The sequence below is a fragment of the Ranitomeya variabilis genome, chromosome 3 (genome assembly GCF_051348905.1).
Source record: "Ranitomeya variabilis isolate aRanVar5 chromosome 3, aRanVar5.hap1, whole genome shotgun sequence".
Lineage (NCBI taxonomy): Eukaryota > Metazoa > Chordata > Amphibia > Anura > Dendrobatidae > Ranitomeya > Ranitomeya variabilis.
In genome coordinates, this window is record NC_135234.1 from 375,816,574 (window position 1) to 375,840,262 (window position 23,689).

The 23,689-nt window shown below is 47.7% G+C and overlaps 38 pseudogenes; all 38 read right to left on the bottom strand.

Annotated features, from left to right (window-relative positions):
- Positions 1-101: 101 nt before the first annotated feature.
- LOC143762389 (U2 spliceosomal RNA) lies at positions 102-277 on the bottom strand (annotated as a pseudogene).
- Positions 278-454: 177 nt separating this feature from the next.
- Positions 455-630, bottom strand: LOC143763743 (U2 spliceosomal RNA; annotated as a pseudogene).
- Positions 631-807: 177 nt separating this feature from the next.
- On the bottom strand, positions 808-983 carry LOC143761010 (U2 spliceosomal RNA; annotated as a pseudogene).
- A 177-nt stretch (positions 984-1,160) lies between these two features.
- LOC143760662 (U2 spliceosomal RNA) lies at positions 1,161-1,336 on the bottom strand (annotated as a pseudogene).
- A 177-nt stretch (positions 1,337-1,513) lies between these two features.
- Positions 1,514-1,689, bottom strand: LOC143760946 (U2 spliceosomal RNA; annotated as a pseudogene).
- A 177-nt stretch (positions 1,690-1,866) lies between these two features.
- On the bottom strand, positions 1,867-2,042 carry LOC143759675 (U2 spliceosomal RNA; annotated as a pseudogene).
- Positions 2,043-2,219: 177 nt separating this feature from the next.
- Positions 2,220-2,395, bottom strand: LOC143761021 (U2 spliceosomal RNA; annotated as a pseudogene).
- A 177-nt stretch (positions 2,396-2,572) lies between these two features.
- On the bottom strand, positions 2,573-2,748 carry LOC143763170 (U2 spliceosomal RNA; annotated as a pseudogene).
- A 177-nt stretch (positions 2,749-2,925) lies between these two features.
- LOC143818866 (U2 spliceosomal RNA) lies at positions 2,926-3,101 on the bottom strand (annotated as a pseudogene).
- Positions 3,102-3,278: 177 nt separating this feature from the next.
- Positions 3,279-3,454, bottom strand: LOC143760397 (U2 spliceosomal RNA; annotated as a pseudogene).
- A 93-nt stretch (positions 3,455-3,547) lies between these two features.
- Positions 3,548-3,723, bottom strand: LOC143761297 (U2 spliceosomal RNA; annotated as a pseudogene).
- A 93-nt stretch (positions 3,724-3,816) lies between these two features.
- LOC143761299 (U2 spliceosomal RNA) lies at positions 3,817-3,992 on the bottom strand (annotated as a pseudogene).
- Positions 3,993-4,169: 177 nt separating this feature from the next.
- Positions 4,170-4,345, bottom strand: LOC143759676 (U2 spliceosomal RNA; annotated as a pseudogene).
- A 177-nt stretch (positions 4,346-4,522) lies between these two features.
- Positions 4,523-4,698, bottom strand: LOC143761821 (U2 spliceosomal RNA; annotated as a pseudogene).
- Positions 4,699-4,875: 177 nt separating this feature from the next.
- LOC143760947 (U2 spliceosomal RNA) lies at positions 4,876-5,051 on the bottom strand (annotated as a pseudogene).
- Positions 5,052-5,228: 177 nt separating this feature from the next.
- Positions 5,229-5,404, bottom strand: LOC143763754 (U2 spliceosomal RNA; annotated as a pseudogene).
- Positions 5,405-5,581: 177 nt separating this feature from the next.
- LOC143761033 (U2 spliceosomal RNA) lies at positions 5,582-5,757 on the bottom strand (annotated as a pseudogene).
- Positions 5,758-5,934: 177 nt separating this feature from the next.
- LOC143763172 (U2 spliceosomal RNA) lies at positions 5,935-6,110 on the bottom strand (annotated as a pseudogene).
- A 177-nt stretch (positions 6,111-6,287) lies between these two features.
- Positions 6,288-6,463, bottom strand: LOC143818867 (U2 spliceosomal RNA; annotated as a pseudogene).
- Positions 6,464-6,640: 177 nt separating this feature from the next.
- Positions 6,641-6,816, bottom strand: LOC143760398 (U2 spliceosomal RNA; annotated as a pseudogene).
- A 93-nt stretch (positions 6,817-6,909) lies between these two features.
- On the bottom strand, positions 6,910-7,085 carry LOC143761300 (U2 spliceosomal RNA; annotated as a pseudogene).
- A 93-nt stretch (positions 7,086-7,178) lies between these two features.
- Positions 7,179-7,354, bottom strand: LOC143761301 (U2 spliceosomal RNA; annotated as a pseudogene).
- Positions 7,355-7,531: 177 nt separating this feature from the next.
- LOC143759677 (U2 spliceosomal RNA) lies at positions 7,532-7,707 on the bottom strand (annotated as a pseudogene).
- A 177-nt stretch (positions 7,708-7,884) lies between these two features.
- On the bottom strand, positions 7,885-8,060 carry LOC143761823 (U2 spliceosomal RNA; annotated as a pseudogene).
- A 177-nt stretch (positions 8,061-8,237) lies between these two features.
- Positions 8,238-8,413, bottom strand: LOC143762390 (U2 spliceosomal RNA; annotated as a pseudogene).
- A 177-nt stretch (positions 8,414-8,590) lies between these two features.
- LOC143763766 (U2 spliceosomal RNA) lies at positions 8,591-8,766 on the bottom strand (annotated as a pseudogene).
- A 177-nt stretch (positions 8,767-8,943) lies between these two features.
- On the bottom strand, positions 8,944-9,119 carry LOC143761044 (U2 spliceosomal RNA; annotated as a pseudogene).
- Positions 9,120-9,296: 177 nt separating this feature from the next.
- On the bottom strand, positions 9,297-9,472 carry LOC143760663 (U2 spliceosomal RNA; annotated as a pseudogene).
- Positions 9,473-9,649: 177 nt separating this feature from the next.
- Positions 9,650-9,825, bottom strand: LOC143760948 (U2 spliceosomal RNA; annotated as a pseudogene).
- A 177-nt stretch (positions 9,826-10,002) lies between these two features.
- Positions 10,003-10,178, bottom strand: LOC143759678 (U2 spliceosomal RNA; annotated as a pseudogene).
- A 177-nt stretch (positions 10,179-10,355) lies between these two features.
- LOC143760949 (U2 spliceosomal RNA) lies at positions 10,356-10,531 on the bottom strand (annotated as a pseudogene).
- Positions 10,532-10,708: 177 nt separating this feature from the next.
- Positions 10,709-10,884, bottom strand: LOC143760950 (U2 spliceosomal RNA; annotated as a pseudogene).
- Positions 10,885-11,061: 177 nt separating this feature from the next.
- Positions 11,062-11,237, bottom strand: LOC143761971 (U2 spliceosomal RNA; annotated as a pseudogene).
- Positions 11,238-11,412: 175 nt separating this feature from the next.
- On the bottom strand, positions 11,413-11,590 carry LOC143759491 (U2 spliceosomal RNA; annotated as a pseudogene).
- A 177-nt stretch (positions 11,591-11,767) lies between these two features.
- LOC143759679 (U2 spliceosomal RNA) lies at positions 11,768-11,943 on the bottom strand (annotated as a pseudogene).
- A 177-nt stretch (positions 11,944-12,120) lies between these two features.
- Positions 12,121-12,296, bottom strand: LOC143760951 (U2 spliceosomal RNA; annotated as a pseudogene).
- A 177-nt stretch (positions 12,297-12,473) lies between these two features.
- LOC143759680 (U2 spliceosomal RNA) lies at positions 12,474-12,649 on the bottom strand (annotated as a pseudogene).
- Positions 12,650-12,826: 177 nt separating this feature from the next.
- Positions 12,827-13,002, bottom strand: LOC143760953 (U2 spliceosomal RNA; annotated as a pseudogene).
- Positions 13,003-23,689: the final 10,687 nt, after the last annotated feature.

Sequence of the window (23,689 nt, forward strand, 5' to 3'; positions counted from 1 at the left end):
GCCGCAGGGAAGACATTTTCCAGAAACTCTGGAAGCTCTGTAGATGACAGTTCTGCGGTGTGCGTGTGTTCAAGCTGTGCACAACGCGTTTCGAATCTGCATAACCACACCCTCCATCCCCATTGTGACAGCACGTGAAGGTTCCGTGTGACAAAGCAAGCTCCATTTCCAGCTCCCTATTCCAAAAATCCATTTAATATATGGTCCCCAAATAGGGGACGTATCAGACAAGAACAGACACTACGCTTGATCTTGAGCCATTTGGCCGAGAAGCGATGATCAGAAATGGTTTGCCACTTGGGCCGCACCAAGGCCTACAACCGAAACCCACTGTGGAGACATAGCAAAAGATTGCCGCAGGGAAGACATTTTCCAGAAACTCTGGAAGCTCTGTAGATGACAGTTCTGCGGTGTGCGTGTGTTCAAGCTGTGCACAACGCGTTTTGAATCTGCATAACCACACCCTCCATCCCCATTGTGACAGCACGTGAAGGTTCCGTGCGACGAAGCAAGCTCCATTTCCAGCTCCCTATTCCAAAAATCCATTTAATATATGGTCCCCAAATAGGGGACGTATCAGATAAGAACAGACACTACGCTTGATCTTGAGCCATTTGGCCGAGAAGCGATGATCAGAAATGGTTTGCCACTTGGGCCACACCAAGGCCTACAACCGAAACCCACTGTGGAGACATAGCAAAAGATTGCCGCAGGGAAGACATTTTCCAGAAACTCTGGAAGCTCTGTAGATGACAGTTCTGCGGTGTGCGTGTGTTCAAGCTGTGCACAACGCGTTTTGAATCTGCATAACCACACCCTCCATCCCCATTGTGACAGCACGTGAAGGTTCCGTGCGACAAAGCAAGCTCCATTTCCAGCTCCCTATTCCAAAAATCTATTTAATATATGGTCCCCAAATAGGGGACGTATCAGATAAGAACAGACACTACACTTGATCTTGAGCCATTTGGCCGAGAAGCGATGATCAGAAATGGTTTGCCACTTGGGCCGCACCAAGGCCTACAACCGAAACCCACTGTGGAGACATAGCAAAAGATTGCCGCAGGGAAGACATTTTCCAAAAACTCTGGAAGCTCTGTAGATGACAGTTTTGCGGTGTGCGTGTGTTCAAGCAGTGCACAACGCGTTTTGAATCTGCATAACCACACCCTCCATCCCCATTGTGACAGCACGTGAAGGTTCCGTGTGACAAAGCAAGCTCCATTTCCAGCTCCCTATTCCAAAAATCTATTTAATATATGGTCCCCAAATAGGGGACGTATCAGATAAGAACAGACACTACGCTTGATCTTGAGCCATTTGGCCGAGAAGCGATGATCAGAAATGGTTTGCCACTTGGGCCGCACCAAGGCCTACAACCGAAACCCACTGTGGAGACATAGCAAAAGATTGCCGCAGGGAAGACATTTTCCAAAAACTCGGGAAGCTCTGTAGATGACAGTTCTGCGGTGTGCGTGTGTTCAAGCTGTGCACAACACGTTTTGAATCTGCATAACCACACCCTCCATCCCCATTGTGACAGCACGTGAAGGTTCCGTGTGACAAAGCAAGCTCCATTTCCAGCTCCCTATTCCAAAAATCCATTTAATATATGGTCCCCAAATAGGGGACGTATCAGATAAGAACAGACACTACGCTTGATCTTGAGCCATTTGGCCGAGAAGCGATGATCAGAAATGGTTTGCCACTTGGGCCGCACCAAGGCCTAAAACCGAAACCCACTGTGGAGACATAGCAAAAGATTGCCGCAGGGAAGACATTTTCCAGAAACTCTGGAAGCTCTGTCGATGACAGTTCTGCGGTGTGCGTGTGTTCAAGCTGTGCACAACGCGTTTTGAATCTGCATAACCACACCCTCCATCCCCATTGTGACAGCACGTGAAGGTTCCGTGCGACAAAGCAAGCTCCATTTCCAGCTCCCTATTCCAAAAATCTATTTAATATATGGTCCCCAAATAGGGGACGTATCAGATAAGAACAGACACTACGCTTGATCTTGAGCCATTTGGCCGAGAAGCGATGATCAGAAATGGTTTGCCACTTGGGCCGCACCAAGGCCTACAACCGAAACCCACTGTGGAGACATAGCAAAAGATTGCCGCAGGGAAGACATTTTCCAGAAACTCTGGAAGCTCTGTCGATGACAGTTCTGCGGTGTGCGTGTGTTCAAGCTGTGCACAACGCGTTTTGAATCTGCATAACCACACCCTCCATCCCCATTGTGACAGCACGTGAAGGTTCCGTGCGACAAAGCAAGCTCCATTTCCAGCTCCCTATTCCAAAAATCTATTTAATATATGGTCCCCAAATAGGGGACGTATCAGATAAGAACAGACACTACACTTGATCTTGAGCCATTTGGCCGAGAAGCGATGATCAGAAATGGTTTGCCACTTGGGCCGCACCAAGGCCTACAACCGAAACCCACTGTGGAGACATAGCAAAAGATTGCCGCAGGGAAGACATTTTCCAAAAACTCTGGAAGCTCTGTAGATGACAGTTCTGCGGTGTGCGTGTGTTCAAGCTGTGCACAACGCGTTTTGAATCTGCATAACCACACCCTCCATCCCCATTGTGACAGCACGTGAAGGTTCCGTGTGACAAAGCAAGCTCCATTTCCAGCTCCCTATTCCAAAAATCCATTTAATATATGGTCCCCAAATAGGGGACGTATCAGATAAGAACAGACACTACGCTTAAACTTGAGCCATTTGGCCGACAAGCGATGATCAGAAATGGGTTGCCACTTGGGCCGCACCAAGGCCTAAAACCGAAACCCACTGTGGAGACATAGCAAAAGATTGCCGCAGGGAAGACATTTTCCAGAAACTCTGGAAGCTCTGTCGATGACAGTTCTGCGGTGTGCGTGTGTTCAAGCTGTGCACAACGCGTTTTGAATCTGCATAACCACACCCTCCATCCCCATTGTGACAGCACATGAAGGTTCCGTGCGACAAAGCAAGCTCCATTTCCAGCTCCCTATTCCAAAAATCTATTTAATATATGGTCCCCAAATAGGGGACGTATCAGATAAGAACAGACACTACGCTTGATCTTGAGCCATTTGGCCGAGAAGCGATGATCAGAAATGGTTTGCCACTTGGGCCGCACCAAGGCCTACAACCGAAACCCACTGTGGAGACATAGCAAAAGATTGCCGCAGGGAAGACATTTTCCAGAAACTCTGGAAGTTCTGTAGATGATAGTTCTGCGGTGTGCGTGTGTTCAAGCTGTGCACAACGCGTTTTGAATCTGCATAACCACACCCTCCATCCCCATTGTGACAGCACGTGAAGGTTCCGTGCGACAAAGCAAGCTCCATTTCCAACTCCCTATTCCAAAAATCTATTTAATATATGGTCCCCAAATAGGGGACGTATCAGATAAGAACAGACACTACGCTTGATCTTGAGCCATTTGGCCGAGAAGCGATGATCAGAAATGGTTTGCCACTTGGGCCGCACCAAGGCCTACAACCGAAACCCACTGTGGAGACAAGCTGTGCACAATGCGTTTTGAATCTGCATAACCACACCCTCCATCCCCATTGTGACAGCACGTGAAGGTTCCATGCGACAAAGCAAGCTCCATTTCCAGCTCCCTATTCCAAAAATCTATTTAATATATGGTCCCCAAATAGGGGACGTATCAGATAAGAACAGACACTACGCTTGATCTTGAGCCATTTGGCCGAGAAGCGATGATCAGAAATGGTTTGCCACTTGGGCCGCACCAAGGCCTACAACCGAAACCCACTGTGGAGACAAGCTGTGCACAATGCGTTTTGAATCTGCATAACCACACCCTCCATCCCCATTGTGACAGCACGTGAAGGTTCCATGCGACAAAGCAAGCTCCATTTCCAGCTCCCTATTCCAAAAATCTATTTAATATATGGTCCCCAAATAGGGGACGTATCAGATAAGAACAGACACTACGCTTGATCTTGAGCCATTTGGCCGAGAAGCGATGATCAGAAATGGTTTGCCACTTGGGCCGCACCAAGGCCTACAACCGAAACCCACTGTGGAGACATAGCAAAAGATTGCCGCAGGGAAGACATTTTCCAGAAACTCTGGAAGCTCTGTAGATGACAGTTCTGCGGTGTGCGTGTGTTCAAGCTGTGCACAACGCGTTTTGAATCTGCATAACCACACCCTCCATCCCCATTGTGACAGCACGTGAAGGTTCCGTGCGACAAAGCAAGCTCCATTTCCAGCTCCCTATTCCAAAAATCTATTTAATATATGGTCCCCAAATAGGGGACGTATCAGATAAGAACAGACACTACGCTTGATCTTGAGCCATTTGGCCGAGAAGCGATGATCAGAAATGGTTCGCCATTTGGGCCGCACCAAGGCCTACAACCGAAACCCACTGTGGAGACATAGCAAAAGATTGCCGCAGGGAAGACATTTTCCAGAAACTCTGGAAGCTCTGTAGATGACAGTTCTGCGGTGTGCGTGTGTTCAAGCTGTGCACAACGCGTTTTGAATCTGCATAACCACACCCTCCATCCCCATTGTGACAGCACGTGAAGGTTCCGTGCGACAAAGCAAGCTCCATTTCCAGCATCCTATTCCAAAAATCCATTTAATATATGGTCCCCAAATAGGGGACGTATCAGATAAGAACAGACTCTACGCTTGATCTTGAGCCATTTGGCCGAGAAGCGATGATCAGAAATGGTTTGCCACTTGGGCCGCACCAAGGCCTACAACCGAAACCCACTGTGGAGACTTAGCAAAAGATTGCCGCAGGGAAGACATTTTCCAGAAACTCTGGAAGCTCTGTAGATGACAGTTCTGCGGTGTGCGTGTGTTCAAGCTGTGCACAACGCGTTTCGAATCTGCATAACCACACCCTCCATCCCCATTGTGACAGCACGTGAAGGTTCCGTGTGACAAAGCAAGCTCCATTTCCAGCTCCCTATTCCAAAAATCCATTTAATATATGGTCCCCAAATAGGGGACGTATCAGATAAGAACAGACACTACGCTTGATCTTGAGCCATTTGGCCGAGAAGCGATGATCAGAAATGGTTTGCCACTTGGGCCGCACCAAGGCCTACAACCGAAACCCACTGTGGAGACATAGCAAAAGATTGCCGCAGGGAAGACATTTTCCAGAAACTCTGGAAGCTCTGTAGATGACAGTTCTGCGGTGTGCGTGTGTTCAAGCTGTGCACAACGCGTTTTGAATCTGCATAACCACACCCTCCATCCCCATTGTGACAGCACGTGAAGGTTCCGTGCGACGAAGCAAGCTCCATTTCCAGCTCCCTATTCCAAAAATCCATTTAATATATGGTCCCCAAATAGGGGACGTATCAGATAAGAACAGACACTACGCTTGATCTTGAGCCATTTGGCCGAGAAGCGATGATCAGAAATGGTTTGCCACTTGGGCCACACCAAGGCCTACAACCGAAACCCACTGTGGAGACATAGCAAAAGATTGCCGCAGGGAAGACATTTTCCAGAAACTCTGGAAGCTCTGTAGATGACAGTTCTGCGGTGTGCGTGTGTTCAAGCTGTGCACAACGCGTTTTGAATCTGCATAACCACACCCTCCATCCCCATTGTGACAGCACGTGAAGGTTCCGTGCGACAAAGCAAGCTCCATTTCCAGCTCCCTATTCCAAAAATCTATTTAATATATGGTCCCCAAATAGGGGACGTATCAGATAAGAACAGACACTACACTTGATCTTGAGCCATTTGGCCGAGAAGCGATGATCAGAAATGGTTTGCCACTTGGGCCGCACCAAGGCCTACAACCGAAACCCACTGTGGAGACATAGCAAAAGATTGCCGCAGGGAAGACATTTTCCAAAAACTCTGGAAGCTCTGTAGATGACAGTTCTGCGGTGTGCGTGTGTTCAAGCTGTGCACAACGCGTTTTGAATCTGCATAACCACACCCTCCATCCCCATTGTGACAGCACGTGAAGGTTCCGTGTGACAAAGCAAGCTCCATTTCCAGCTCCCTATTCCAAAAATCCATTTAATATATGGTCCCCAAATAGGGGACGTATCAGATAAGAACAGACACTACGCTTAAACTTGAGCCATTTGGCCGACAAGCGATGATCAGAAATGGGTTGCCACTTGGGCCGCACCAAGGCCTAAAACCGAAACCCACTGTGGAGACATAGCAAAAGATTGCCGCAGGGAAGACATTTTCCAGAAACTCTGGAAGCTCTGTCGATGACAGTTCTGCGGTGTGCGTGTGTTCAAGCTGTGCACAACGCGTTTTGAATCTGCATAACCACACCCTCCATCCCCATTGTGACAGCACATGAAGGTTCCGTGCGACAAAGCAAGCTCCATTTCCAGCTCCCTATTCCAAAAATCTATTTAATATATGGTCCCCAAATAGGGGACGTATCAGATAAGAACAGACACTACGCTTGATCTTGAGCCATTTGGCCGAGAAGCGATGATCAGAAATGGTTTGCCACTTGGGCCGCACCAAGGCCTACAACCGAAACCCACTGTGGAGACATAGCAAAAGATTGCCGCAGGGAAGACATTTTCCAGAAACTCTGGAAGTTCTGTAGATGATAGTTCTGCGGTGTGCGTGTGTTCAAGCTGTGCACAACGCGTTTTGAATCTGCATAACCACACCCTCCATCCCCATTGTGACAGCACGTGAAGGTTCCGTGCGACAAAGCAAGCTCCATTTCCAACTCCCTATTCCAAAAATCTATTTAATATATGGTCCCCAAATAGGGGACGTATCAGATAAGAACAGACACTACGCTTGATCTTGAGCCATTTGGCCGAGAAGCGATGATCAGAAATGGTTTGCCACTTGGGCCGCACCAAGGCCTACAACCGAAACCCACTGTGGAGACAAGCTGTGCACAATGCGTTTTGAATCTGCATAACCACACCCTCCATCCCCATTGTGACAGCACGTGAAGGTTCCATGCGACAAAGCAAGCTCCATTTCCAGCTCCCTATTCCAAAAATCTATTTAATATATGGTCCCCAAATAGGGGACGTATCAGATAAGAACAGACACTACGCTTGATCTTGAGCCATTTGGCCGAGAAGCGATGATCAGAAATGGTTTGCCACTTGGGCCGCACCAAGGCCTACAACCGAAACCCACTGTGGAGACAAGCTGTGCACAATGCGTTTTGAATCTGCATAACCACACCCTCCATCCCCATTGTGACAGCACGTGAAGGTTCCATGCGACAAAGCAAGCTCCATTTCCAGCTCCCTATTCCAAAAATCTATTTAATATATGGTCCCCAAATAGGGGACGTATCAGATAAGAACAGACACTACGCTTGATCTTGAGCCATTTGGCCGAGAAGCGATGATCAGAAATGGTTTGCCACTTGGGCCGCACCAAGGCCTACAACCGAAACCCACTGTGGAGACATAGCAAAAGATTGCCGCAGGGAAGACATTTTCCAGAAACTCTGGAAGCTCTGTAGATGACAGTTCTGCGGTGTGCGTGTGTTCAAGCTGTGCACAACGCGTTTTGAATCTGCATAACCACACCCTCCATCCCCATTGTGACAGCACGTGAAGGTTCCGTGCGACAAAGCAAGCTCCATTTCCAGCTCCCTATTCCAAAAATCTATTTAATATATGGTCCCCAAATAGGGGACGTATCAGATAAGAACAGACACTACGCTTGATCTTGAGCCATTTGGCCGAGAAGCGATGATCAGAAATGGTTCGCCATTTGGGCCGCACCAAGGCCTACAACCGAAACCCACTGTGGAGACATAGCAAAAGATTGCCGCAGGGAAGACATTTTCCAGAAACTCTGGAAGCTCTGTAGATGACAGTTCTGCGGTGTGCGTGTGTTCAAGCTGTGCACAACGCGTTTTGAATCTGCATAACCACACCCTCCATCCCCATTGTGACAGCACGTGAAGGTTCCGTGCGACAAAGCAAGCTCCATTTCCAGCATCCTATTCCAAAAATCCATTTAATATATGGTCCCCAAATAGGGGACGTATCAGATAAGAACAGACTCTACGCTTGATCTTGAGCCATTTGGCCGAGAAGCGATGATCAGAAATGGTTTGCCACTTGGGCCGCACCAAGGCCTACAACCGAAACCCACTGTGGAGACTTAGCAAAAGATTGCCGCAGGGAAGACATTTTCCAGAAACTCTGGAAGCTCTGTAGATGACAGTTCTGCGGTGTGCGTGTGTTCAAGCTGTGCACAACGCGTTTCGAATCTGCATAACCACACCCTCCATCCCCATTGTGACAGCACGTGAAGGTTCCGTGTGACAAAGCAAGCTCCATTTCCAGCTCCCTATTCCAAAAATCCATTTAATATATGGTCCCCAAATAGGGGACGTATCAGACAAGAACAGACACTACGCTTGATCTTGAGCCATTTGGCCGAGAAGCGATGATCAGAAATGGTTTGCCACTTGGGCCGCACCAAGGCCTACAACCGAAACCCACTGTGGAGACATAGCAAAAGATTGCCGCAGGGAAGACATTTTCCAGAAACTCTGGAAGCTCTGTAGATGACAGTTCTGCGGTGTGCGTGTGTTCAAGCTGTGCACAACGCGTTTTGAATCTGCATAACCACACCCTCCATCCCCATTGTGACAGCACGTGAAGGTTCCGTGCGACGAAGCAAGCTCCATTTCCAGCTCCCTATTCCAAAAATCCATTTAATATATGGTCCCCAAATAGGGGACGTATCAGATAAGAACAGACACTACGCTTGATCTTGAGCCATTTGGCCGAGAAGCGATGATCAGAAATGGTTTGCCACTTGGGCCACACCAAGGCCTACAACCGAAACCCACTGTGGAGACATAGCAAAAGATTGCCGCAGGGAAGACATTTTCCAGAAACTCTGGAAGCTCTGTAGATGACAGTTCTGCGGTGTGCGTGTGTTCAAGCTGTGCACAACGCGTTTTGAATCTGCATAACCACACCCTCCATCCCCATTGTGACAGCACGTGAAGGTTCCGTGCGACAAAGCAAGCTCCATTTCCAGCTCCCTATTCCAAAAATCTATTTAATATATGGTCCCCAAATAGGGGACGTATCAGATAAGAACAGACACTACACTTGATCTTGAGCCATTTGGCCGAGAAGCGATGATCAGAAATGGTTTGCCACTTGGGCCGCACCAAGGCCTACAACCGAAACCCACTGTGGAGACATAGCAAAAGATTGCCGCAGGGAAGACATTTTCCAAAAACTCTGGAAGCTCTGTAGATGACAGTTTTGCGGTGTGCGTGTGTTCAAGCAGTGCACAACGCGTTTTGAATCTGCATAACCACACCCTCCATCCCCATTGTGACAGCACGTGAAGGTTCCGTGTGACAAAGCAAGCTCCATTTCCAGCTCCCTATTCCAAAAATCTATTTAATATATGGTCCCCAAATAGGGGACGTATCAGATAAGAACAGACACTACGCTTGATCTTGAGCCATTTGGCCGAGAAGCGATGATCAGAAATGGTTTGCCACTTGGGCCGCACCAAGGCCTACAACCGAAACCCACTGTGGAGACATAGCAAAAGATTGCCGCAGGGAAGACATTTTCCAAAAACTCGGGAAGCTCTGTAGATGACAGTTCTGCGGTGTGCGTGTGTTCAAGCTGTGCACAACACGTTTTGAATCTGCATAACCACACCCTCCATCCCCATTGTGACAGCACGTGAAGGTTCCGTGTGACAAAGCAAGCTCCATTTCCAGCTCCCTATTCCAAAAATCCATTTAATATATGGTCCCCAAATAGGGGACGTATCAGATAAGAACAGACACTACGCTTGATCTTGAGCCATTTGGCCGAGAAGCGATGATCAGAAATGGTTTGCCACTTGGGCCGCACCAAGGCCTAAAACCGAAACCCACTGTGGAGACATAGCAAAAGATTGCCGCAGGGAAGACATTTTCCAGAAACTCTGGAAGCTCTGTCGATGACAGTTCTGCGGTGTGCGTGTGTTCAAGCTGTGCACAACGCGTTTTGAATCTGCATAACCACACCCTCCATCCCCATTGTGACAGCACGTGAAGGTTCCGTGCGACAAAGCAAGCTCCATTTCCAGCTCCCTATTCCAAAAATCTATTTAATATATGGTCCCCAAATAGGGGACGTATCAGATAAGAACAGACACTACGCTTGATCTTGAGCCATTTGGCCGAGAAGCGATGATCAGAAATGGTTTGCCACTTGGGCCGCACCAAGGCCTACAACCGAAACCCACTGTGGAGACATAGCAAAAGATTGCCGCAGGGAAGACATTTTCCAGAAACTCTGGAAGCTCTGTCGATGACAGTTCTGCAGTGTGCGTGTGTTCAAGCTGTGCACAACGCGTTTTGAATCTGCATAACCACACCCTCCATCCCCATTGTGACAGCACGTGAAGGTTCCGTGTGACAAAGCAAGCTCCATTTCCAGCTCCCTATTCCAAAAATCCATTTAATATATGGTCCCCAAATAGGGGACGTATCAGATAAGAACAGACACTACGCTTGATCTTGAGCCATTTGGCCGAGAAGCGATGATCAGAAATGGTTTGCCACTTGGGCCGCACCAAGGCCTACAACCGAAACCCACTGTGGAGACATAGCAAAAGATTGCCGCAGGGAAGACATTTTCCAGAAACTCTGGAAGTTCTGTAGATGATAGTTCTGCGGTGTGCGTGTGTTCAAGCTGTGCACAACGCGTTTTGAATCTGCATAACCACACCCTCCATCCCCATTGTGACAGCACGTGAAGGTTCCGTGTGACAAAGCAAGCTCCATTTCCAGCTCCCTATTCCAAAAATCCATTTAATATATGGTCCCCAAATAGGGGACGTATCAGATAAGAACAGACACTACGCTTGATCTTGAGCCATTTGGCCGAGAAGCGATGATCAGAAATGGTTTGCCACTTGGGCCGCACCAAGGCCTACAACCGAAACCCACTGTGGAGACATAGCAAAAGATTGCCGCAGGGAAGACATTTTCCAGAAACTCTGGAAGTTCTGTAGATGATAGTTCTGCGGTGTGCGTGTGTTCAAGCTGTGCACAACGCGTTTTGAATCTGCATAACCACACCCTCCATCCCCATTGTGACAGCACGTGAAGGTTCCGTGCGACAAAGCAAGCTCCATTTCCAGCTCCCTATTCCAAAAATCTATTTAATATATGGTCCCCAAATAGGGGACATATCAGATAAGAGCAGACACTACGCTTGATCTTGAGCCATTTGGCCAAGAAGCGATGATCAGAAATGGTTTGCCACTTGGGCCGCACCAAGGCCTACAACCGAAACCCACTGTGGAGACATAGCAAAAGATTGCCGCAGGGAAGACATTTTCCAGAAACTCTGGAAGCTCTGTCGATGACAGTTCTGCGGTGTGCGTGTGTTCAAGCTGTGCACAACGCGTTTTGAATCTGCATAACCACACCCTCCATCCCCATTGTGACAGCATGTGAAGGTTCCGTCCGACGAAGCAAGCTCCATTTCCAGCTCCGTTTTCCAAAAATCCATTTAATATATGGTCCCCAAATAGGGGACGTATCAGATAAGAACAGACACTACGCTTGATCTTGAGCCATTTGGCCGAGAAGCGATGATCAGAAATGGTTTGCCACTTGGGCCGCACCAAGGCCTAAAACCGAAACCCACTGTGGAGACATAGCAAAAGATTGCCGCAGGGAAGACATTTTCCAGAAACTCTGGAAGCTCTGTCGATGACAGTTCTGCGGTGTGCGTGTGTTCAAGCTGTGCACAACGCGTTTTGAATCTGCATAACCACACCCTCCATCCCCATTGTGACAGCACGTGAAGGTTCCGTGCGACAAAGCAAGCTCCATTTCCAGCTCCCTATTCCAAAAATCTATTTAATATATGGTCCCCAAATAGGGGACGTATCAGATAAGAACAGACACTACGCTTGATCTTGAGCCATTTGGCCGAGAAGCGATGATCAGAAATGGTTTGCCACTTGGGCCGCACCAAGGCCTACAACCGAAACCCACTGTGGAGACATAGCAAAAGATTGCCGCAGGGAAGACATTTTCCAAAAACTCTGGAAGCTCTGTAGATGACAGTTCTGCGGTGTGCGTGTGTTCAAGCTGTGCACAACGCGTTTTGAATCTGCATAACCACACCCTCCATCCCCATTGTGACAGCACGTGAAGGTTCCGTGTGACAAAGCAAGCTCCATTTCCAGCTCCCTATTCCAAAAATCCATTTAATATATGGTCCCCAAATAGGGGACGTATCAGATAAGAACAGACACTACGCTTGATCTTGAGCCATTTGGCCGAGAAGCGATGATCAGAAATGGTTTGCCACTTGGGCCGCACCAAGGCCTAAAACCGAAACCCACTGTGGAGACATAGCAAAAGATTGCCGCAGGGAAGACATTTTCCAGAAACTCTGGAAGCTCTGTCGATGACAGTTCTGCGGTGTGCGTGTGTTCAAGCTGTGCACAACGCGTTTTGAATCTGCATAACCACACCCTCCATCCCCATTGTGACAGCACGTGAAGGTTCCGTGCGACAAAGCAAGCTCCATTTCCAGCTCCCTATTCCAAAAATCTATTTAATATATGGTCCCCAAATAGGGGACGTATCAGATAAGAACAGACACTACGCTTGATCTTGAGCCATTTGGCCGAGAAGCGATGATCAGAAATGGTTTGCCACTTGGGCCGCACCAAGGCCTACAACCGAAACCCACTGTGGAGACATAGCAAAAGATTGCCGCAGGGAAGACATTTTCCAGAAACTCTGGAAGCTCTGTCGATGACAGTTCTGCAGTGTGCGTGTGTTCAAGCTGTGCACAACGCGTTTTGAATCTGCATAACCACACCCTCCATCCCCATTGTGACAGCACGTGAAGGTTCCGTGTGACAAAGCAAGCTCCATTTCCAGCTCCCTATTCCAAAAATCCATTTAATATATGGTCCCCAAATAGGGGACGTATCAGATAAGAACAGACACTACGCTTGATCTTGAGCCATTTGGCCGAGAAGCGATGATCAGAAATGGTTTGCCACTTGGGCCGCACCAAGGCCTACAACCGAAACCCACTGTGGAGACTAGGGTTGAGCGAAACGGGTCGATCATTTTCAAAAGTCGCCGACTTTTGGCTAAGTCGGCGTCTCATGAAACCCGATCCGACCCCTGTGCTTGTCGGCCATGCGGTACGCGACTTTCGCGCCAAAGTCGCGTTTCAATGACGCGAAAAGCGCCATTTCTCAGCCAATGAAGGTGAACGCAGAGTGTGGGCAGCGTGATGACATAGATCCTGGTCCCCACCATCTTAGAGAAGGGCATTGCAGTGATTGGCTTGCTGTCTGCGGCGTCACAGGGGCTATAAAGGGGCGTTCCCGCCGACCGCCATCTTACTGCTGCTGATCTGAGCTTAGGGACAGGTTGCTGCCGCTTCATCAGAAGCAGGGAGAGCGTTAGGCAGGGTCCACTAACCACCAAACCGCTTGTGCTGCAGCGATTTCCACTGTCCAACACCACCTTCGGTGTGCAGGAACAGTGGAAGCTATTTTTTTTTTTTTTTCCCCTCAGCGCTGTAGCTCATTGGGCTGCCCTAGAAGGCTCCGTGATAGCTGTATTGCTGTGTGTACGCCACTGTGGAAACCAACTGCTTTTTTCAAAGCACATATCCTCTTGTTCCTTCCTTTCTGCACAGCTATCTTTTTTGTTTGTCCACACTTTTTATTTAATTTGTGCATCAGTCCACTCCTATTGCTGCCTGCCATACCTGGCTTACATTACTGCAGGGAGATAGTAATTGTAGGACAGTTTTTTTTTTTTTTTTGTTTTTTTTTTGTGGGAGATTAAGATTGGCATTTCTGCTACAGTGCCATCCCTGTGTGTGCCATCTCTCACTGAGTGGGCCATAGAAAGCCTATTTATTTTTTCCGTGATTTGTGTTCTAAAATCTACCTCAACACAGAAACACTACATCAATCAGTGGGAGAAAAATATTGGCCTCAGTCAGGGCTTGTGTGCCACTGCTGTGTGTGCGCTATCTCTCATTCAGTGGGCTATAGCAAGCCTATATTTTTTTTTTTTTTTTTTTTTTAATATTATTTGGTTTCAAAAGTCTCCCTGAAAAAAAAAAAAAACCTAAAAAAACAGTGGGAGAGTAATATTGCCCTTTCAGCTTGTGTGCCAGTCTTGACTCCTGGGTGTGCCACCTCTCTCCCTCTCATTCAGTGGGCCATAGAAAGCCTATTTATTTTTTTTTTTAAATATTATTGGGTTTCTAAAGTCTCCCTGAAAAAAACAAAAAATACATAAAAAAACAGTGGGAGAGTAATATTGCCCTTTCAGCTTGTGTGCCAGTCTTGACTCCTGGGTGTGCCACCTCTCTCCCTTTCATTCAGTGGGCCATAGAAAGCCTATTTTTTTTTTTTTTAATATTATTTGGTTTCTAATTCTCCCTGAAAAAAAAAAAAAAACCTAAAAAAACAGTGGGAGAGTAATATTGCCCTTTCAGCTTGTGTGCCAGTCTTGACTCCTGGGTGTGCCACCTCTCTCCCTCTCATTCAGTGGGCCATAGAAAGCCTATTTATTTTTTTTTTTAAATATTATTGGGTTTCTAAAGTCTCCCTGAAAAAACAAAAAATACATAAAAAAACAGTGGGAGAGTAATATTGCCCTTTCAGCTTGTGTGCCAGTCTTGACTCCTGGGTGTGCCACCTCTCTCCCTTTCATTCAGTGGGCCATAGAAAGCCTATTTTTTTTTTTTTTTTAATATTATTTGGTTTCTAATTCTCCCTGAAAAAAAAAAAAAAACCTAAAAAAACAGTGGGAGAGTAATATTGCCCTTTCAGCTTGTGTGCCAGTCTTGACTCCTGGGTGTGTCACCTCTCTCCCTCTCATTCAGTGGGCCATAGAAAGCCTATTTATTTTTTTTTTTAAATATTATTGGGTTTCTAAAGTCTCCCTGAAAAAACAAAAAATACATAAAAAAACAGTGGGAGAGTAATATTGCCCTTTCAGCTTGTGTGCCAGTCTTGACTCCTGGGTGTGCCACCTCTCTCCCTCTCATTCAGTGGGCCATAGAAAGCCTTTTTTTTTTTGGTTTTTTTAATATTATTTGGTTTCTAAAGTCTCCCTGAAAAAAACAAAAAAAACATAAAAAACAGTGGGAGAGTAATATTGCCCTTTCAGCTTGTGCGCCAGTCTTGACTCCTGGTTGTGCCACCTCTCTCTCTCTAATTGTGGGCCATAGAAAGCCTTTTTTTTTTTTTTTTTTAATATTATTTGGTTTCTAAAGTCTCCCTGAGAAAAAAAAATAAATAAATTAGGTGGGAGATTAATATTGACATTAGTGCTTGAGTGACAGTCCTGCGTGTGTGTCATCTCTGTGATTTTGTGCCACAGAAAACAGAGTGTGTAACATTGTGCCTGATTTTCCTTGTGGTCTCACCAACCTGTTAAGGGATATTGAAATCATACTGAAGTTATAGCTCACCGTGTAAGTTGTTTGATAGCAACAAATAAAGTTACTTTGGTTAAGATTTTAAAACAATGAGGAAGTCTGGTGCAAGAGGTCGTCGTGGGCGTTCATTGTCAGCTGGTAATGATGGTAGTGGTAGTGGAGCATCAGGTGGTCGTGGGGATAAAAATATTCCACCTAAGTCTGGAGCTGTGGAGCCAGTTTCGTCGTCAGGCTACACAAGGCCTCGAACGCTCTCTTTTCTGGGAGTAGGAAAACCGCTTTTAAAGGCGGAGCAGCAACAGCAAGTTTTGGCTTACATTGCAGACTCAGCCTCTAGCTCTTTTGCCTCCTCTTCCGAAACTGGTAAATGTAAAAGCAGCGCGTCGCTTGTGGATGTTCACGGTCAGGGACAAGTCGCTTCCTTGTCCTCCTCAGCAAAAACTACAACAAGAGAGAAGGATGCAGCAGGCGACACAACGGGTCACTCCATGGAGCTCTTTACACATACCGTCCCTGGCTTAGAAAGTGAAACATTTAACAGGCCATGCCCATTACAAGTATATTCTGACATGGAGTGCACTGATGCACAGCCACAGCCAGAGTACTATGCTGCTCCTTTGACTCAGACCACCACATTGCCCTCTCAGGGTACAGATCCACAATCAGACCCTGATGAGACTATGTTGCCCCGCCACGAACGCTATACCACCGACCGACACAGTGACACAGACGAAGTTGCACACGAGCTCGAAGAGGAGGTAATAGATGACCCAGTTATTGACCCCGATTGGCAGCCATTGGGGGAACAGGGTGCAGGCGGCAGTAGTTCAGAAGCGGAGGTGGAGGAGGGGCCGCAGCAGGCATCAACATCGCAACAGGTTCCATCTGCCGGGCCCGTATCTGGACCAAAACGCGTGTCAAAGCCAAAACCTGTTGGAGCACAGCGTTGCCATCCGGTTAAAGCTCAGTCTGCAATCCCTGAAAAGGGATCAGAGTCTAGGAAGAGTGCAGTCTGGCATTTTTTTAAACAACATCCAACTGATCAGCGCAAAGTCATCTGTCAAAAATGTTCAACTAGCTTAAGCAGAGGTCAGAATCTGAAAAGTCTAAATACTAGTTGCATGCATAGACACTTAACCACCATGCATTCTCAAGCCTGGACTAACTACCAAACGTCCCTCAAGGTTGTAGCACCCTCGGCCAATGAAGCTAGTCAGCAACGCAACATCCCTTCCGTCACTGTAAGGCCACCATTTTCCGCACCACCGGCAGTATCTGTGCAGGTTTCTTTGCCAGCCAAAAGCAGTCAGGGTCAGGGAATCACCAGTTTTGTAGGAGGAAATATTGCATGTAGGGCACCGGCGGAAACAATACCGTCTCCAACCGTCTCTCAGTCTGCCATGTCCACCGGCACACCCGAAAGTTCCACGATCTACAGCTCTCCAGTCCAGCTCACCCTACATGAGACTCTGGTTAGAAAAAGGAAGTACTTATCCTCGCATCCGCGTACACAGGGTTTTAACGCCCACATAGCTAGACTAATCTCGTTAGAGATGATGCCCTACCGGTTAGTTGAAAGCGAAGCTTTCAAAGCCCTGATGGAGTACGCTGAACCACGATACGAGCTACCCAGTCGACACTTTTTTTCCAGAAAAGCCATCCCAGCCCTGCACCAGCATGTTAAACAGCGCATCGTCCATGCACTCAGGCAATCTGTGAGTACAAAGGTGCACCTGACTACAGATGCATGGACCAGTAGGCATGGCCAGGGACGTTATGTGTCCATCACGGCACACTGGGTGAATGTGGTGGATGCAGGGTCCACAGGCGACATCAATTTAGGGACAGTTGTGCCTAGCCCACGGTCTAGGAAACAGTTGGCTGTAGGCGTTCGCACCCCCTCCTCCTCCTCCTCGTCCTCCTGCAGAAGCTACAGCTCTTCCACAGAACGCAGTCGGCCAACCACTCCATCGGCAGATGACACTGTTGCACACCAGTTGTCCCATTATGGGCCAGCTACTGCCAAGCGTCAGCAGGCTGTATTGGCTATGAAGTGTTTGGGCGACAACAGACACACCGCGGAAGTTCTGTCCGAGTTCTTGCAACAAGAAACGCAGTCGTGGCTGGGCACAGTAGATCTTGAGGCAGGCAAGGTAGTGAGTGATAACGGAAGGAATTTCATGGCTGCCATCTCCCTTTCCCAACTGAAACACATTCCTTGCCTGGCTCACACCTTAAACCTGGTGGTGCAGTGCTTATTGAAAACTTATCCTGGGTTCTCCGACCTGCTCCTCAAAGTGCGTGCACTTTGCTCACATATCCGACGTTCGCCTGTACACGCCAGCCGTATGCAGACCTATCAGCGGTCTTTGAACCTTCCCCAGCATCGCCTAATCATAGACGTTGCAACAAGGTGGAACTCAACACTGCACATGCTTCAGAGACTGTGCGAACAGAGGCGTGCTGTTATTTATTTGTGGGAGGATACACGGGCAGGCAGTAGGATGGCAGACATGGAGTTGTCAGGTGTGCAGTGGTCGAAGATACAAGACATGTGTCAAGTCCTTCAGTGTTTTGAGGAATGCACACGGCTGGTTAGTGCAGACAACGCCGTAATAAGCATGAGCATCCCCCTAATGCGTCTGCTGATGCAAAGTTTGACGCACATAAAGGAGCAGGCGTCTGCACCAGAGGAAGAGGGAAGCCTTGATGACAGTCAGCCATTGTCTGGTCAGGGCAGTGTACAGGACGAGGTAGCGGGCGAAGAGGAGGTGGAGGACGAGGAGGATGATGGGGATGAGTATATTTTTAATGCGGAAACTTTCACGGGGGCACAGGAAATTGGTTGCGTGTCACGGCCGGGTTCTGGTTTTTTGAGGGACACAAGTGACGTAGATTTGCCTGCAACTGCCCCTCAACCAATCACAACCGGAGATTTGACAAGTGGAACTTTGGCCCACATGGCGGATTATGCCTTACGTATCCTACAAAGGGACACACGCATTACGAAAATGATGAACGATGACGATTACTGGTTGGCCTGCCTCCTTGATCCACGCTATAAAGGCAAATTGCAAAATATTATGCCACATGAGAACTTGGAACTAATATTAGCAACCAAACAATCAACTCTTGTTGACCGTTTGCTTCAGGCATTCCCAGCACACAGCGCACGTGATCGTTCTCACACGAGCTCCAGGGGGCAGCAGACTAGGAGTGTTAGGGGTGCACACATCAGAAGTGGCGTTGGACAGAGGGGTTTTCTGACCAGGTTGTGGAGTGATTTTGCTATGACCGCAGACAGGACAGGTACTGCTGCATCAATTGAAAGTGACAGGAGACAACATTTGTCCAGTATGGTTACTAACTATTTTTCATCCCTTATCGATGTTCTCCCTCAACCGTCATTCCCATTTGATTACTGGGCCTCCAAATTAGACACCTGGCCAGAATTGGCAGAATATGCATTGCAGGAGCTTGCTTGCCCGGCAGCAAGTGTCCTATCAGAAAGAGTATTCAGTGCTGCAGGGTCAATATTAACCGAAAAAAGGACTCGTCTGGCTACCCAAAATGTTGACGATCTAACATTCATTAAAATGAACCACAACTGGATTTCAAAATCTTTTGCCCCACCTTGCCCGGCCGACACCTAGCTTTCCTATGAAAAGCTCTTGCCTGTGAATTACTTTTCTAATGTCTAATTTGCTGCTGCAGATTGTACAGCATACGACATGTTTACACCTCCCTAAATGGCCAAACTCCCCACACGGGGCCGTGGTATCGCGACTTGGCGCAAGCACCCGTGAGACTGCTGTTTGTCTGAAGAGGTGGGTGTGCTCGCTTTTGGTTGACGGCATTGCTACTGGGTCCCTCATAGTACAATGTAGTGTCTCTGGCGGTGGTGGTGCGCACCCAACGTCAGACACACCGTTGTAACATGAGTGGCCCTGGGGCGGTCCCGCCGGCCTCAAGAGAGTTCCCCCCTACCCCAGCTCAAACTGGGCTCTACTACGTGCAAAATTATGTCGCACAGCTCCACCAATCTTTAGTCTATTCGCTGACATCATTCAATGTCTGGCACTGACAATACAAATTTGTAGACATCTATGATGCAACTTAAAGTAGTCTGTGTCTGTGTCCTATATTGGCACCATTAAATAGTTACTGCCAAATTACTATGTCAGAAACACAGCAGATGAGCCCACCCCTGTACCTAAGTATGCCATCTTTTTTTTTGTTTTGGTTGTTTTGCGAGACATTAACATCTATTTATATTTTGGGAGTACTGGGACAGACACTCCTTGCACTACTCCTCCACTCAGCACCAAGCTGCCTGCCCGTGTATCCATGTAACCGCTGTAAAACTGCCATGAGCCTATTGTTTGTTATTTTAGGCCTTTGATAGCCTGTCTGCGGTCCCTACTCCTCCACTGACCACCAAGCTGCCTGCCCGTGTATCCATGTAACCGCTGTAAAACTGCCATGAGCCTATTGTTTGTTATTTTAGGCCTTTGAAGCCTTTCTGCGCTCCCTCCTTCCACTAGTCCTCCACTGACCAGACCACTGCTGCCCGTGTACCCCTGGAACCAATTTTAAAGTGCCTACAGCCAGCCCATTTTATTGTGTTAGGCCTTCGAAGCCTGTCTGCGGTCCCTCCTTCCACTAGGCCTCCACTGACCAGACCACTGCTGCCCGTGTACCCCTGGAACCAATTTTAAAGTGCCTACAGCCAGCCCATTTTATTGTGTTAGGCCTTCGAAGCCTGTCTGCGGTCCATACTTCCACTAGTCCTCCACTGACCAGACCACTGCTGCCCGTGTACCCCTGGAACCAATTTTAAAGTGCCTACAGCCAGCCCATTTTATTGTGTTAGGCCTTCGAAGCCTGTCTGCGGTCCATACTTCCACTAGGCCTCCACTGACCAGACCACTGCTGCCCGTGTACCCCTGGAACCAATTTTAAAGTGCCTACAGCCAGCCCATTTTATTGTGTTAGGCCTTCGAAGCCTGTCTGCGGTCCATACTTCCACTAGGCCTCCACTGACCAGACCACTGCTGCCCGTGTACCCCTGGAACCAATTTTAAAGTGCCTACAGCCAGCCCATTTTATTGTGTTAGGCCTTCGAAGCCTGTCTGCGGTCCATACTTCCACTAGGCCTCCACTGACCAGACCACTGCTGCCCGTGTACCCCTGGAACCAATTTTAAAGTGCCTACAGCCAGCCCATTTTATTGTGTTAGGCCTTCGAAGCCTGTCTGCGGTCCATACTTTAAATACTCCTCCACTCACCACCAAGCTGCCTGCCCGTGTATCCATGTAACCGCTGTAAAACTGCCATGAGCCTATTGTTTGTTATGTTAGGCCTTTGATAGCCTGTCTGCGGTCCTTACTTTAAATACTCCTCCACTCACCACCTAGCTGCCTGTGTATCCATGTAACCGATGTAAAACTGCCATGACTGCCTACTGTTTGTTATTTTAGGCCTTTGATAGCCTGTCTGCGGCCCCTACTTGCAATACTCCTCCACTGACCACAATGCTGCCTGGAGTGCCTGCCTGTGTATCCATGTAACCGATGTAAAACTGCCATGACTGCCTACTGTTTGTTATTTTAGGCCTTTGATAGCCTGTCTGCGGCCCCTACTTGCAATACTCCTCCACTGAGCACAATGCTGCCTGGAGTGCCTGCCTGTGTATCCATGTAACCGATGTAAAACTGCCATGACTGCCTACTGTTTGTTATTTTAGGCCTTTGATAGCCTGTCTGCAGCCCCTACTTGCAATACTCCTCCACTGACCACACCAATGCTGCCCGTGTACCCCTGGAACCTATTTAAAAGTTCATAGAGCCTAGTTATATATTTTATTTACTATTAATAAGGCCATGATGGACTACGCTGTACCACGCTACAAGCTAACCAGTCGACACTTCTTTTGCGAGAAAAGCCATCCCAACCCTCCACCAGCATGTAGAAGACCGCATTGTCCATGCACTCTGGCAATCTGTGAGTACAAAGGTGCACCTGACAACAGACGCATGGACCTGTAGGCATGGCCACGGAAGATTACGTGTCCATTACGGCGCAATGGGTTAATGTGGTGGATGCATGGTCCACAGGGGACAGCCTACTAAGTCTGTCTGCAGTCCCTAATTCAAATTGTCCTCCACTGTCTAAATCGGAACTTCCACCTTCTGGCTTTCGGCCTATAGTATCAGAAATTAAACTGCATTTGGCCTTCAACTTTGGTTAGGGCCTACTAACGGCTTCTGCCCCTCCCTGGTGTTGCCCTCAACTAAATAAAGCTGAGCTTCAACCTTCCGGCTCTCATTATGTGGTTTTAAAAAAAAAAATGGTGGTTAGGGCCTACTAACGGCTTCTGCCCCTCCCTGGTGTTGCCCTCAACTAAATAAAGCTGAGCTTCAACCTTCCGGCTCTCATTAAGTGGTTTTAAAAAAAAAAAAAATGGTGGTTAGGGCCTACTAACGGCTTCTGCCCCTCCCTGGTGTTGTCCTCAACTAAATAAAGCTGAGCTTCAACCTTCCGGCTCTCATTAAGTGGTTTTAAAAAAAAAATGGTGGTTAGGGCCTACTAACGGCTTCTGCCCCTCCCTGGTGTTGTCCTCAACTAAATAAAGCTGAGCTTCAACCTTCCGGCTCTCATTATGTGGTTTTAAAAAAAAAAATGGTGGTTAGGGCCTACTAACGGCTTCTGCCCCTCCCTGGTGTTGTCCTCAACTAAATAAAGCTGAGCTTCAACCTTCCGGCTCTCATTATGTGGTTTTAAAAAAAAAAATGGTGGTTAGGGCCTACTAACGGCTTCTGCCCCTCCCTGGTGTTGTCCTCAACTAAATAAAGCTGAGCTTCAACCTTCCGGCTCTCATTATGTGGTTTTAAAAAAAAAAAAAATGGTGGTTAGGGCCTACTAACGGCTTCTGCCCCTCCCTGGTGTTGTCCTCAACTAAATAAAGCTGAGCTTCAACCTTCCGGCTCTCATTAAGTGGTTTTAAAAAAAAAATGGTGGTTAGGGCCTACTAACGGCTTCTGCCCCTCCCTGGTGTTGTCCTCAACTAAATAAAGCTGAGCTTCAACCTTCCGGCTCTCATTATGTGGTTTTAAAAAAAAAAATGGTGGTTAGGGCCTACTAACGGCTTCTGCCCCTCCCTGGTGTTGTCCTCAACTAAATAAAGCTGAGCTTCAACCTTCCGGCTCTCATTATGTGGTTTTAAAAAAAAAAATGGTGGTTAGGGCCTACTAACGGCTTCTGCCCCTCCCTGGTGTTGTCCTCAACTAAATAAAGCTGAGCTTCAACCTTCCGGCTCTCATTATGTGGTTTTAAAAAAAAAAAAAATGGTGGTTAGGGCCTACTAACGGCTTCTGCCCCTCCCTGGTGTTGTCCTCAACTAAATAAAGCTGAGCTTCAACCTTCCGGCTCTCATTAAGTGGTTTTAAAAAAAAAATGGTGGTTAGGGCCTACTAACGGCTTCTGCCCCTCCCTGGTGTTGTCCTCAACTAAATAAAGCTGAGCTTCAACCTTCCGGCTCTCATTATGTGGTTTTAAAAAAAAAAATGGTGGTTAGGGCCTACTAACGGCTTCTGCCCCTCCCTGGTGTTGTCCTCAACTAAATAAAGCTGAGCTTCAACCTTCCGGCTCTCATTATGTGGTTTTAAAAAAAAAAAAAATGGTGGTTAGGGCCTACTAACGGCTTCTGCCCCTCCCTGGTGTTGTCCTCAACTAAATAAAGCTGAGCTTCAACCTTCCGGCTCTCATTATGTGGTTTTAAAAAAAAAAATGGTGGTTAGGGCCTACTAACGGCTTCTGCCCCTCCCTGGTGTTGTCCTCAACTAAATAAAGCTGAGCTTCAACCTTCCGGCTCTCATTATGTGGTTTTAAAAAAAAAAAAAATGGTGGTTAGGGCCTACTAACGGCTTCTGCCCCTCCCTGGTGTTGTCCTCAACTAAATAAAGCTGAGCTTCAACCTTCCGGCTCTCATTAAGTGGTTTTAAAAAAAAAATGGTGGTTAGGGCCTACTAACGGCTTCTGCCCCTCCCTGGTGTTGTCCTCAACTAAATAAAGCTGAGCTTCAACCTTCCGGCTCTCATTATGTGGTTTTAAAAAAAAAAATGGTGGTTAGGGCCTACTAACGGCTTCTGCCCCTCCCTGGTGTTGTCCTCAACTAAATAAAGCTGAGCTTCAACCTTCCGGCTCTCATTATGTGGTTTTAAAAAAAAAAATGGTGGTTAGGGCCTACTAACGGCT